Below are 14,971 nucleotides of genomic sequence, written 5' to 3'. Positions count from 1 at the left end.
TTTTTTTTTTTGTTGCCGCTGTAACGGTGTGTCAAACATTGGCAATTATAATAATTGCTTAATTAATGTTTACAAAAACAACAGCAATAATACAAACTGCAGTAGCATCAACAAAGACGGCAAAAGCGACGGCGGCGTCAAAGCGGCGCAATACTCGTAATATATTTATATTAGCGCCTGCAGCAGTTTAAAAAATAAGCTGACAATAACAACAACAACATTAAGCGTTTGCAACAATGCAACGTACGGCGCGGCAATAAAGCAATCGCGGAAAAATCACAAAAAGCAGGTGCGCATAATTTGCCACATTTTATTGTGTGCATAATTACAGCTTATCGAACCACTGTGCGCGGCGCCGCTCAATGCGGTGGCTGGTACGTGTTGAGTTTAATATACGCAAAAAACAAGAAAAAAAAAAATAATAATAAAATTAATGGAAGTTTTGTGCGCAAAAAAGTGCAACGTTTATTTGTTTTTGCTGTTTTTTGCTCAGAATAATTTTAGAATTTTTTGTACTTTTTTTTGCAATGTCTTATCTTTATTTTCTTTTTGTTTCCAATTTTTATGGCTCTATTTCCCATATTACGAGAGTTTCAGGTTTTTCTTCTCGCTGAAACAAAGGCGCCTTAATTAGTTTTAAAACTAAGTGCAACCACTTTAGGCATTATCTTAATCGTTATTTTATGTTCATTTTTTATGGCTATAGCTGAATAAAAAATCTAAATTAATATCTGGCTTGTTGATTTTAGCTGAAAAAATATACTTGTCCCTTTGCTTTATTGCGGATTCAACAACATTGTTATGCCTCAGTTTCAGCACCTTTTACGTGTGGGATTTTTTAATACAGCAGTGGCTAGTTTCGTAGAATCATCTGCATTACTTACTTACTGACTGACAAGGGCGCATGTGCGTTGCCAAACTTAGAAGCAACTATTTGTCCCAAAGAAGGGAAAATTCTCAACGTGCCGACTAAAGGCGAAAACTAAGGTATTAAGATGCCTACGGTTGTTATGCGCTGTTGAAGAAAACTCCAGGGAATGTTCTCCACTTATGTAATACTCCACTAGTACCTCCATTCAAAATCTTTGAAGAAGCAGCCCAAAATTGTTGTGATTTCTGTCACGACACTTGGTGGTGATTAGAAATTTCAGTGGCAACTAACAGAGCAATTCTAGCCAAGATAGTAAAAAGTCTTTAGTAAGACAACTGAAAGACAGTAGGCAAGATAGTTCGAAAAGCTTTTGTTATTCCAGCACAAAAGTCTTAGATAAAAAAGCTCTCTCATTCAACACTCGTGGTGAAAAGCTATTGTCAGAGAAAGCACTTGTAAATCATTTAGTTCGCGTCACTCCAACAGTCGCAATGACCGAGTGGAAAAAGAACAGGCGTGCCAAACGAGAGATCCAAGTTCGAGTCCTAGCGCGGCGGATTTTTTTGTTTTTTTTTTAATATTATTTTTTTAAATTTAATTTTGCGGATCTTTTACTTATTAAAATAATATATATATCTATTTTTTAATTTAATTTAATTTTAGAAAACTTATTTTATGCATTTTTTGAGTAAACTTTTTTTCTTAAATTTTCTTCAATGGTTAAGTTGTTATGGCTTTAAAAATTATATTTTTTTATATTTATTTAATTTTGAGAAACTTATTTAGTTTTTCTTTTCAAATAATTTTTAGTTTTTTAGTTTTTAAGTTTATTTTCAGGTTTTGTATTGTAAAAAAATAAATATTATTTTTTCTTTCATTTACTTTTTAGAAATTTATTTTATTTATTTTTCCTTTTTTTAAATTTATTTTGTTATTTTCTTGTTGACTTCATTTCCATTAAAGTTTTAGATTTTATTGTTTTAAAAAAGAAATAAAAAAAATATATATTTTCACTTAATTTTTAAGATCCTATTAAATTTTGTAATTCTTTTGTTTTTTTTTAATAAAAACATTTTTAATCTAATTCAATTTTATAATCCTATTTCATTCTTTTTTGAATCAATTTATTATTATTCAAAAATATCCAAACAGCAAGATAATAATTTCTTCGATTTTTCGTGAAGAGTAGACCAAAAAAAATAGTTTTTAGGTTTTCATCTTTTTGCATTTTTTCCGGTCAGGACCCATAGTGCGGCGTAAAACTGCAGATCCTTCCATTTGTGTATGAACGTTAAGGCGCATGCCACAAATTAGTGTAGAAACTCGGCCCACTACTTAGTAAAAGTGTTAGCACCAAAATATTATTATAATTTGCAGGAAATTGTCTCATACAGCTGAACATCTTGTTTATTTAACACAATATTTATTGGTTGCATTAAATACGCATGAATTTCTCAAAGACTTATTGAAAATTTTGAAAGTGTTAAATTTCTGACCACTGCTGTGTTTTGCTCTCGAAACGAAATAAATATTTTCAATGCTTTTTGTCTGCCCATGACTTGTTATGAAATATTTCGCAAGGTCGTTTATGAAATTGATTTTTAATTAAGGCAATAATGAGTTTTATTAGTTAATGCAGTATTGTGATTACATCTTGACCATGGCCCATAAAAGTGGTAAGCTAAAAGCCAGGTAAGTAGTCAAATTGAAGCAATTAAGTAGAAAGAACTAATGTAGTGGAATACATATGTTATGGAACTAAAATTTGCAAACTTACTTCTAAATATCGCACAATTAATTTTACATATTGTCACATACCTCTTTGCTCAGCTTCAATTACGCAGACTGAACAAATAAAGAAAAGAACAAATTAAATATTTTTAGTTATTTTTAGAAAGCCTTAAAACTAATATTGCAAATTAATAAAAGCAAATGGACACTCGCCTCGACAAACAGGCTAGTCTGGGAAGCTTTGAGTTAATTTTTGCACGTAATGCCATACATCACTTTAATTTACTACTTTTAATAGTTGTCAATATTTTTTTTCATTCGATTTAAAATTTTTACACCAGAAATCAATAGACTAACGGAAATGTTTCAAATAATTGAAATATTTTTTTGTGACGCAAGAAAATGCAATTGCAAACGCTCAATCGTTAAAAAAAGCACACAAAAATGTTGTGAATCGTAAAAAAAGAGACACTAACACAGGCACAATTGTTAAAAAAAAGTGTCAATAAAACTGTAGCGAAATAATTGTGTAGCCGCAATGGCGACATGGCACAAAAAGGAGTTGCTTCAGAAAACAAAACAGCAGCCAAATGGGTGCGCCAAAGTGGGCGTGGGCCAGTGGCAGCAGCAGGCGCGCACAACCAGCGGCAAACATTTGCTCTACATCTGCTAACAGGAGTGCTGCTGCTTACATATGTGCATATGTTTGTAAGTGTGTATTTATGTGTGTAGTATATGTACATAAATATATATATACATACATACATATATGTATTTATATAAACTTTTTTTTCAAGCCACGTATACACTCCTAAGTGCATTTGCAGCTTTTGTGCGTAATTAACTTCAACCGCCGCACGCTGTGTTTATGCCGTACGTACTATTCTCATGCATGCTGGTGCGTATGTACATATGTGCATTCCTATGAATTTGGTTGCATTTATATGTATATTTACTACTTTTTTTGACAACGCGGCGCATATGTCAAATACGCTAGTAATGTGGGTTGCAACGCCTCGCCGTTTGTGACAAATTTAGTGAGAAAAGTTCGGCAATGGTAGAATGGTAGGAAGGCTCACTCACTTACGCGCACACGAATACCTACTTACATACACACATATGTATGTGGGGCGTTCCATACCAAACGGACGGCGTTCACACTTCATGCGCTTGATTTATTTGAAATTTTTAGGGTTGGTGGATAAACATAAATAATAAATAAATATGAAATTTGAGCTTGATTAATACGTTTTTAAAAACTTCACAGCATAAAAACCAAAACCAATCGATTTAATAGTTTTCCAAATATCTCGAGAAAGGGGCGAGGAAAGATTTGAAAAAAATCGTACATACACACATTAAAATTCTCTATGAAAAGAAATATTAAAAAATTTTTTTTTTCTTGAAAAAATTTTCACATACAAATTTTTTGATAAAAAAAAATTGTTTTTGAAAATATGTCGTCTCAAAAAAAAATGTAAAAAAAAATCACAATGGTAGCTCTGAGTATTGCGCAATATTTAAGTATAGTATTATGGGGTGCACTCTACAATATTTTGAGTTATGAATTTTCTACACCGAAGTTGAGTAAAATAAGTACATTACGAATTTAAAATATTTTATGGAATTTTTTTGAGTATGCAGTTTTGTAGCCCATTAATTTTAATATAACAAAGTACAAGCTTAAAGCTACTGAAAACTTGCGTTGATTTTTAATGTGTTTTATGCTGACGGCTTTTTGCAATTTTTTCTTATGGAAGAAAATGCGCAAAACCGTTTTAAAAGAAAACCAAAAAAAAAAACTCAAGTTTTGCAATCTCTTAAGACTTGCACTTTATTATACGAGAATTAAATGGGTTACAAAGCTGCATACTCTAAAAAATTTTTAAAAATTTGTAAATTCGTAATGAACTCATTTTACTCAACTTTGGTGTAAAAAAAAATCATAACTCAAATTATTGTAGAGTGCACCCCATAATACTATCTAAAATATTGCTAGATTGCTCAGAGTTACGACTGAGATTTTTGAAAACTTTTTTTGAGATGGCATATTTTCAAAAATTATTTAATATTTCTTTCATAGAGAATTTAAATGTGTGTCCATGCGATTTTTTTTTCAAATTTTTTTCCTCGCCCCATTCTCGAGATATTTGAAAAACTACTAAATCGATTTGGTTTTGATTTTGTGCTGTAAAGTTTTGAAAAATGTATTAATTAAGCTCAAATTTCATATATGTTTATCATTTATGTTTATGCATCAACGCTAAAAATTTCAAACAAATCAAACACATGAAGTATGAACCCCGTCCTTTTTGGTATGGAACGACCCATATACATCAAAACCTTGTAGCCCAATCAATGCACCGAAGTTGCATTGCTGCCGGCCAATTGACGCGTAAATTTACTCTCAACTGATTTATTTTACACACAATTTATTTGAAGTAATATTTTGATAACGATCGCAAGAATGCGCTAAGGCACCCGATTTTTTAGGATACAGTGGGTTTGTTTTAAAAAAGTCCAAACAATTTTTTTCAAAATCTCGTCGTTCGCCCGCTTCGTTGAAAGGGCATGGTATCATGATAGAGGGCCGAGAGTAGTACAGAAATATTTGACGTCGATGGTAGTAGGTGTGAGTTGTATTATTATAGGTAATAAAATGACTGATGAGATGCTCCGATAGCTCAGCAAAAGTACAATCAAAGCTGTAAATATTTTCTTGCAGTCAATGATTTTTGTTTCTACTGAGGAAAGAGACTATAGGCCAAATGATGAGAAACACAAATAAATACGCACTAAGTACTACATATAACGCCGTGTCAGCGCAAGCCCTTTTGCACTTAAATATACAAAAGCAGTAATAATGGTGTGCCATAAATAACACAGAAGCCAACAGAATGGTAAATGAAGGATTCGAACAATACAGGATCGAAAATTACATATACAGGTTATGAAAATCGAAAATTACATATACAGTGAGTGTCAGTCAAAATCCTACAGTAAGTTTTATCCATATTTTGAAAATATTTTGTTTTATTGAAATGTTCAATAAAAGTATAGTTCATAATTCAACAAAATCCATAGAAGTCAAAGTTTCTAACTTTGGTATAATTAGGAAAAATTCGTCAAAATTTTTAGGTATGCAGTTTATAGTTCATTAAATTTTAGTATAATAAAGTGAAATTTTGAATTCGCTACAAAATTCCGCTTTTTCTTCCATATAAAAATAGATTTTGTTCATGCGTTATGGTAGAAAATGCGCAGCACTGTCAACAAAAAAAAAAAAAAATAGCAAAAAATCAACGGTATTTTGTACCCACTTCAAACTTTCATATATTAAATTGAGTTAAATTAAATTGAAATTAATTATAGCACATTTAGAAACTTTCACTTTTGTGGTATGAACTATATTTTAATGACAAATTAATCAAATTTAAATCAAACAAAATGTCTTTAAAATATGGAAAAAAATTACTGTACGATTTTGACTAACACTCACTGTATTTGCTTAGGCGCGCGAAAAGAGTGGATTATATATCTGGTTATTTATAATTTAAATTCCAAGTTTATTTTTTCATAAAAAAATTATGTTATGTACAATCATTCGAAAGAGCTAAACGCAACAAAACTGATTAGTCGATATAGCTGCAATTTCATTGTATTTTTTTTTGCAAATATACTGTTTATTGCGAGAGTGCTGAGCAAATTATGTGAAATTTTGTGATTCTAAAATCAACAGATTTTCGCTATTAGTTGGCACCATGAATTTTCAATCGCCCTGCTCATAGTAGTTGAAACCCTGTGCGCAGCAGCGCTTTATGAATTACAAAAAAACAAAAAAAAAAAAATGGTTTGCCACGCAGCTGCACCCCACTGTGCCACATATTAACTAGTAAAGCATCACAACTTTATCTAAATAAAATACTTGTAGTACTTGCGGCATGCGGAGATTTTTAGAAACACATAAAAACCAACAGCGATCCTATCGATCGAACAAGTGTTAGACGACTGTTATTCGTAATATGTAATGTGAAGTCATGTGTAGTTTTGTAGTAGTTACTTGTAGAAATACAGTTTTTAGTACTAATGGTGTCTAACAGACATGATTTGCAAAATAGCTGCTAGCAAATCACGCCACATTTTTTTATGGCCGAATTGAAGTGTTTTTATATGTTTGAAATAGAATAAAATATTTATTTGTCGATTTAGCTAATCAACTGACGTTCATTTATTGCCAGCAGCATAAACAATATTTCGAGACATGAACTATATATGTATGTAAACCCAAAATTATTTGTATGATGATCTTTGTATGTGCATTAGAGTGATCCAAAAAATTTTTTCCCAGATAGGGTTTGGGGCAGCTTCCAAAATGTTTCCTCTTGCCGAAAGAGGTGCTGGTACCAAGCTTCATGTTTCTAAGTATAAATTTAGAGGATGCTCATATTTTACTCTAGAAGTATTGTGTACACATGTATATAAATCGAGCAATGGGTTAAGTAACCTATCCAGGAGCATTTCAAGACCTTTGAGCACCCTGTATTGGTTACCTGCAGTACATGGTGAACTTTTTCCCCCCATACAAAATTTCGACCACTCTAATGTACATACATATAAATAAAAAAATTAGTATAGGTTTAAGCAGTTTGCGAAGTGACAAATATCTGTTAGTCTCTAAAGATGGCAGTCTGCTGGCGCTCGAATGGCTGAAATTCTGCTCGGGTAGGAAGACGCGCAGCCACACAGCGGACACACTTACTGCCACACAGACGTACAATCTGGTAATAAATAAGATTAATGTCACATACTTGCTGACATGTTAAAAGGCGGCCATTTAAAAAGCATTAATTTAGTGATTAATCTGATGGCAACATTTGACATTATACATTTATTTGGGCATGTTGCCAAGTGAGCCGGCTAGAAATCGACAGTGGGCAATCAGTATAATAAAAATATACTTGTACATACATGTATGTAAGCACTTTACATATACATATGCAATTATGCATTTTAAGTTACTCAGAATTTTAGCTCTAAATAACCTGTCTGCGTTAAGCAAAGATTAGGCGTAGCCAATAGCTTGTTGACTAATTTGAGGTTTTTAGTTTACAAGCCTAAGTACGAGTATAATAATTCTAATTTCTATAAGCATGGATATTTGGAACTTATGCTAAATTGAAAAACTTGGATCATCCAAGCAACTCGCTTAACTTTCAAAATTGTGCTAGTGAGCCCGCATGGCGTTAAAATGTTTAAATTAAATTTTTAAGCATGTTTAAACGCTCCTCACAAACCTAAAAATGTCCCAAATGTTAGCCAGAGTTATAGCGATAAAAATAAATAAATTTGAATTAAATTTTTCGAAAGGTAGTAGCTCTATTTGAAAAAGTTAAACCTTATTGCATCTACATCTACCATCTACAGATTTTCATGGAAGGTGCCTTCAACAACATTTATGCAAGCGCCATAACGTGTGCCGTAGAAGAGTTTGGAGTTGACCACAACGTTGCGGCACTGATTGAGAATTAATATCAGAAGGAAGATAACCGCCAAGCTTGGCAAAACCAGAACAAATAGACAGGTCTGTAGAGGCACACCTCAGGGAGGGATTCCCTCCATTTTTATCTGTATTCTGGCAGTAAACTCCTTGTTGCTGTCCTTAGGGAGAGGCCAGCTTACACTGACGATCTCGAAATTGTCATTTAGGAAAATATCCTAATACGCTTATGGGTATTCTGCGCTCTAATTTGGCCTTGCTTAGGAATTAGACAGATAGTGTGAGGCTCGGAATAAACCCCTATAAAACCGAAGACAATCCCTTTACAAGGAAACACAGGGTTCCCGCTAATCTTGAAGGAGAAGGTTAAGTATCTAGGACTCGTATTAGACAGGAAACTTGCGCGGAAACCTAATACAGACAAACAAGCGGTCGAAATCAAGTGGGGGTCAAGCCAATACTATTATATGGAGTACTTTTATAGTGGCCAGCAGCTCAAAAGGCAAGTAACCTAAAACTACAGAGTAACAGTAAGTTCCAAAAACAGCATTTTTACGCATTTCAGGTGCTTTAAGCACCACCCCAAACAAAGCACTAGAAGGGTTAACCAATTTTAGCGCAATGAACCCGGTAGGTAACGGCACGTGGCCGCCGCTTCGGTGCTTAGACTAAAAAGTATGGAGCTATGGAAGAATCGGCGGTCCGGCCACGCTTCCATACTTCACACTCTGCGTAGTAATGAGCATGAAATCGACTACTATACCCCTAGGCTCATTTAAACGAGCATCCCATTACGGAGAGAATGGCAAACACCAAGATCATGGAGATGGGGGAATTGAATTTTTGCACGGATGGATCCAAACTAAACAATAGGGTTAGCTACGGAGTTTTCTCTAAAAGAAACTAGGAATGGAATTATTCGTCCTAATTTCGGATCTCTGGAGCATTGGCTCTGGAGTTATGAGGCAGAAGTTTTACCTATAAAGGAGATGGCTTAAGCGATTTGGTTCAATAAATGACTATCAGTGGCCATCAGGTCAAGATGCAGGAATGGTATTTTTAGGGAAAGTAGTCGTAGGTTCTGGCTTTAATTTAAGCTTAGTTGGAAGATTCTATCATCTCTCTTTTCTTTTCTAGAGCTTCTCAAATATTGCAAACACGCGATTTTTTGATGCTTTGACCTCGATTTTCTCAAAATCTGGACCCAATAAAAACTTTATACTTACAGATTCGTATTTAGCACAAAAAAGTCGATTAAAACCAGCTTAAAAATTTGCCGCACCAATATGAAAGTTAATTATTTCTCTAAATAAAAAAAATACATGGTTATTGACACATTTTGTTACTCAAAATTAAAATAAACAAATATCCAACTGCATTATTATCTTTTATTTATGAATCTCATAACAGCACTTGAGTTTGCTAAAACGGAAAAAATATCATAAACCCCGACACCGTAGCCATTTATAAAATTGTGAATAGAAATACTGTAACAGTATTTTATGTATAAATTTTTAATTTCCTCCGCTAAGTTGATAAAATTCACATACAATAATTTATACACATAAAAATAAGCATGAATGTAGAGAGAGTGTATATTTTACGTTACATTCCCTGCATGTAGGTATATATTTTTATGACATTATGCTTATACGTTTAGGTAAATAGGTAAATGATATGTAAATCTACTTTTATTGCTCTCCATCAGGCGTCAAAAGTTTTCGAGGAGATAAGTTTACTGAAACTGATGAAAAAATTTATTACCTTTTCAATAAGCAGCGCGTGAAGATTTATTACCAGAAAAACAACAACATTTTTTTTATTGCAACACATTTTTTAATAAGGAACGTCCGTTAAATCGTAAAAGCGTTAAGCTTTACTATTCGCAGTTAAGTATAAATATTGAACAATAGATTAAAATCGTTGATTTTAAAATGTGTTGAAAGGCATTATTCGACTTGCGGATATTTTAGTGTTTTTATTTTTATTTTTTACTTAGACACGTGGATATAATTACAGACATGGTTGATTAGTTTAAGTTATTGAATGGAATTTTCAAAATAGAATTAGTTTTTTATTTAAAGCGGAAATCTTGTTTCAGCCATGTCTTATAAAGCATTCACGAGCAAAAAAAATTACAGCATTATCCTGCGTTTCGTCCGAAAAAAAATAAATAGAAAAATATATAAATACGGAAGGCAGATGATTTCACTCCAAACGCCCTGAGGCCGAAAACAATTTTAATACAAAAAAGTGCTCAGCTAAAACTCATAGTCCAAATATTTATTCACTTATTCCCAGTAAGCTGTCAAAGACAACCACAACCACTTCGCATTCTACATGTCACACTATCTTCACAACAGATTAATTGCCAATTTGAGCAATCACATCGCTCTCACACACACACACACACACGCACACATAAAGTAAAATAAGTGCCTAACAAGAAATTTCAGCAGCATTTAGTGACCATTTAACACCTCAGCGTGTCAACAATTAATTATTACACTTGCACGGCAACCTCTTCATGTTGCCACACTCGTAGCTAGTTGTTGCAACAAACAGTGCGTATACGCAACCTGCTTCATCAAACGCAAACCCACCAAAAACCACCTAAGTAAGTAAGTAAATGTAACAAGTAGTAAGTATTCATTAAAATTTGTGCGTAACCGATAAACTGGTCGTTGTCATCAAATTATTACACATTTGAAGAGAGTACTTGCATGAAAAGTGAACTTGAATTGTGTATGGAGAGTGCAACATGTAACATGCCACAACGGCGACAACACTAACCATAAGCGGGCACCCCGCTCAAAAGCAGCATAAACTAGATTCCCTGCGATGGCAGTTAGGCAACGGCCGCATTGCGTCTGGCAAAAGGCGCCGCCAACTGCCGAACTGGCTGCGTCCAGCCAAAGGCAACGCCAAACAAACGCGCACCAAATATAAGCGGCAGAGCGCGCACGCGCACGCTGTTGGGCAAGCCTGCCAGTCGTTCACGTCTGTGGGCTGCTGCTTGTTGGTTGGTGGCTGCTGGCTGGTGTCTAATGGCCGACAGCCCGTCTGCCTTGCCAATTCTGGAGCATCGCAACCGGAGTGGAGTCACATGTAATTTCACTACGATTGCATTACTTTGTCATCGCGCCAATTTAATGACTTTATTATACTGAAAATGAAAAAAAAAATGAAAAAAAAACAAATATAAAAGAGAATTGAAATGAAAAATGCATCTAATGCGTATAAAGCGTGTGCGCATGTGCAACTTAAACTACCTCGACAACTTGGGCACAGCTCGCTGAGCTTCTTGTTGCGGCAGCTACAACGCCAAAAGGCAAACTGCAATGTGTTTGTGTCATCAATGCATTTACACGCATTTTTCGCAAGCGCGCATGGTGGTAAGACCGCTTTTTGCTGGCTGCACAGCTTTTTTTGATAATGTTTTTTTTTTTGCGCTCCACATGTTTGCTGCCATTTTTAGTTAAATTTTTTAACCCGTCACTTTTTTACTCTACTTTTTCGGCTTGTCCTGCTGGTTGACTCTTATTTGTTGTTGTATTCTTGCAATTACGCAATATTTTGATGTTCCATGTTGTTTTTATTGTTTTTGTTTTATGTTGTTGCCTTAGTTGCTTTGACTACTGATGACGTTACAAAAATTTAGCCGCAAGCGACAACAGCTACAATGCGTGGCACTAAACTATAACAAGTCTCTAACAACTTGCTGTCGTCGCTGCTGCTGGTCAGTTTGCATAAAAAATGGAATCACAAAAAAAAAAACAAAAAACATTTTTATTTTATAGCAACAACATTTGTCCGCAACCTAGTTTGTTTATCAATTTATTGCGTTCGGAGCGCTCAATGTCAGCAACAACAACCACAATTGCAAATTGCAAAAACAATTGTCACAACAGAAAAACAGGCAATTTTGATCCAGTTATTGCATGCATTTGCAAGTAACAGCTTGTGCGTACGCATGCACTCGTAGATACTCATGAACATCTGCATCAGGTATAAACTTATCTGTATATGTATGCACTTATGCGTATGTTAATCAATTTTTCAGTGTTCCTAAGTTTTTTTCATACACATTTTTTGTTTGGATAGACCCAACAGGAAAATAATTAAAACTAATATATAAATTTTCTCGACATATTTGCAGATTCAAAAACACCTCCATCGCGGCTTTATCGGGGGGTCTGCACTCAGTTGCAGTCAATTCTGCTATATATATAACTATTATTAAAATTTCCGTACGGTGTTGGCTGAGTGGATTGTCGCTTCGATGTGGAGAAAGGCGAACATTGGCGCACCTCAGAAGGATATTCTGTGCTCGCATAGGTATCGTAGACGCACAACTAATGCTAGTAGTCTAACCATTACAATCTCCGGTAGATGCCTAAACACAAAGAGTGAAACGTTCTTTAAAAATAATAGAAATGGAATGGAGAAGTAGGGCTCAAAGTAAAGCCATATCAGACGGGTTTGGTACCTTTTACAAGAAAGTATAGAACTCTTTTCTGGTCTTCGCCTAAGCTTTGAAATGCTTTACGAAGCCTTATGCTGGCCGAAGGTACAACAAAGACATCAAAAGATTGGAAAGGAAGTAAAGGATTGCGGATCTACATATGTGTTTGTACAGGTAACAAAAGCGGTCCTCTGAATATCATAATTTACGTGAACAAAACTTAAAATAAGATTAAGTAAACCTTGAGGCCTGTTTTAAAAAGGGTTCGCGTTTTATAAGAGAACGAGATGGGTGGAAGAAAGAACTCCGATCCGAAAGAAAGGAAAGAACTAAGGTTGCTGAATTTTTTTCCAAATCTCAGATTTAAGCATTAATGTAAATTTCCGGACTATGCCGCAAGTCTAGCAGCACAGAGGGCAGAGGCTATAGTTTAACAACCAGGATGCTATTAGGTCGGTAGAGGCAATAATGCAAATTTGATTTGTATTGGATAAGGGAGGAATGAGACAGACGAACTCTGCGTTGATAGAAGAGTCGTATCGAGGAATTTACTACATTGAAAGAGCTGATATGCTGGTTAAAATTTGAGCAACTACAGCCATCTAAATCTCCCTGAATAATATAGGGGTAGATTTTTTTTTATTGAGATGACTTGGAAGGGGCAATGCCTGTGAGAAATGCTTACATTTTACAGGATAGCCAAGATCATGCAGTGTTCTTTTACTGCAAAAAACAAAAACTACGAAGATTCACAATAAGAGATGGATTAATTTGTTTCGGCCAAAAATGTAGATAATGACTTCCATAAGGCAAGAAGTGAATTCGATCCCTTATCCAAGCAACTTCTATGAAAAGAAAACGTGTTTTCTAACAACGGCTGCCCGTCGGCGGGCAATGGCAAACCTCTGAGTGTACTTCGGATATGAAAAATCTATACATATAATAAAATTGTAGCAGCCCGATGTCTGTACAATGTAGATATTAAAGAAAAACTAATGCGGGAGGTTATTAGAGCTACAGAAGCCAAATCAATAATTTTTAGAATTTTTGTCCGTCTGTTTCTATGTTTGTAGGCACATCACTCGAATACTAATGCCAGGAATTGAATACAGTTTTCACAGATGCATTGCTAAAGGTTTAACTTAAAATATAGAAAAAGTAGAGAGTTGCCACCTGTTTGAACATTTCATATTTTGGCATTTGAAAAATTTAATTCAGTTAGGTAAATTGGTTAGATAAAGTTAGATAATTGAATTATTATACATATGAAGAAAGTGTCTTTATAGATACCTTCGAAACCCCTGAAAAATGTCTAGAGGTCGCGCAAGGATTGTGAAAACTTAAAAAGACTCCTAACGGTTCCAAAAATTTCAAGTTAAATCTCGAAAGGTTCCAAAAAAAGACCCCACAAAATCTTGAAAGTGTAAAAATTGCCCAAAACTCAGAAATCAGCTACGCCAATAAGTTGTTCTTGTTTCAACTAAATAATATACAAATATGTATGCTTAAGAATCTGCTTTAAAAAGAACAACAAAACTGCTCGTGCACATTTGACATGTCTCTTAATTTAGTTATCAAGAAACCTGTTTTCAATCTTGGAACAAATAAACCAAATGTTTTCTTTTTTCAAAAACGAAGTTGTTGTTGTTGTTGTTGTAGCAGCATACAAATTCCCCAAAGAGTTTTTGGGGAGGGTTGCTGGAGTGACAGTCATTGGCCAAATATAAATCTGGGTCGTTCCGGTTACGTAGACCCGACTGTCGTAAGTCTTCCTTACTAGTTGTAAACAGTCCTAAAAAATGTATTAGTGTTGGAAAAATACTTTGAATGTTTCAAAGTAGCCCATTCCACTCGGTGCTTGCTTCGGTCACAGATGTAGCCGGATATGTTATGACATCTGTCAAGCCTTCCCATCGTTGAGGGAAATAGTTAAATCCCAGCAGCATTGATTCATGTTTTAAAAGGACACCATTGTTATTAAATTCCAGCAGTTGTTGGGTCCCTACAAGGATTTATGTTTCAACAAAATTTTCGAAGATTTAGTGCACATTTTCCTATTTGGATATTCGTAGCCTTTAGTGTTTGAGTTGCTTTAAGTATGTACGTATGTATGCGTAAAATACGCACGCTATTGACATGTTGCACAGCCACTTTGCTTTAATGTTCATGGCCATGACAAAGATGGTCAACATGTCGTCGAGTGCATTGCGTTGTATGCTGATTTTTTCGTAATTTATGCATATTTGAAATTGCTACGATTTTAATATTTCATTTCAATTACATGAATTTGGTTTATATGTGGACATAAATTATTTACGCATAGGCGAAAGCAGCAAACAAAGTGAGCAAAGTTGTATAGCAGCTTAAATTATTTGTCACACGCTCAGCCAGCGGATTTAATTACTTT

The 14,971-nt window shown here is 34.5% G+C and overlaps 1 long non-coding RNA gene across 1 annotated transcript in view; it reads right to left on the bottom strand.

The window, feature by feature from the left end:
- The window catches only part of LOC118751093, a 188,038-nt gene extending 185,319 nt beyond the window's left edge, over nucleotides 1–2,719 (bottom strand). The window contains exon 1 of the long non-coding RNA XR_004994479.1: nucleotides 2,690–2,719. This is a non-coding gene — a long non-coding RNA (uncharacterized LOC118751093). The remainder of the gene's footprint in view (nucleotides 1–2,689) is intronic.
- Between the last annotated feature and the right edge of the window lie 12,252 nt (nucleotides 2,720–14,971).

This window comes from Rhagoletis pomonella, unplaced genomic scaffold (assembly GCF_013731165.1).
Source record: "Rhagoletis pomonella isolate Grant_MI unplaced genomic scaffold, Rhpom_1.0 Rhpom_scaffold_00001, whole genome shotgun sequence".
In the NCBI taxonomy this organism is placed as follows: Eukaryota; Metazoa; Arthropoda; class Insecta; order Diptera; family Tephritidae; genus Rhagoletis; species Rhagoletis pomonella.
Note: the sequence above shows the minus strand (reverse complement) of the source record. Positions and strands in the feature narration are given on the sequence as shown.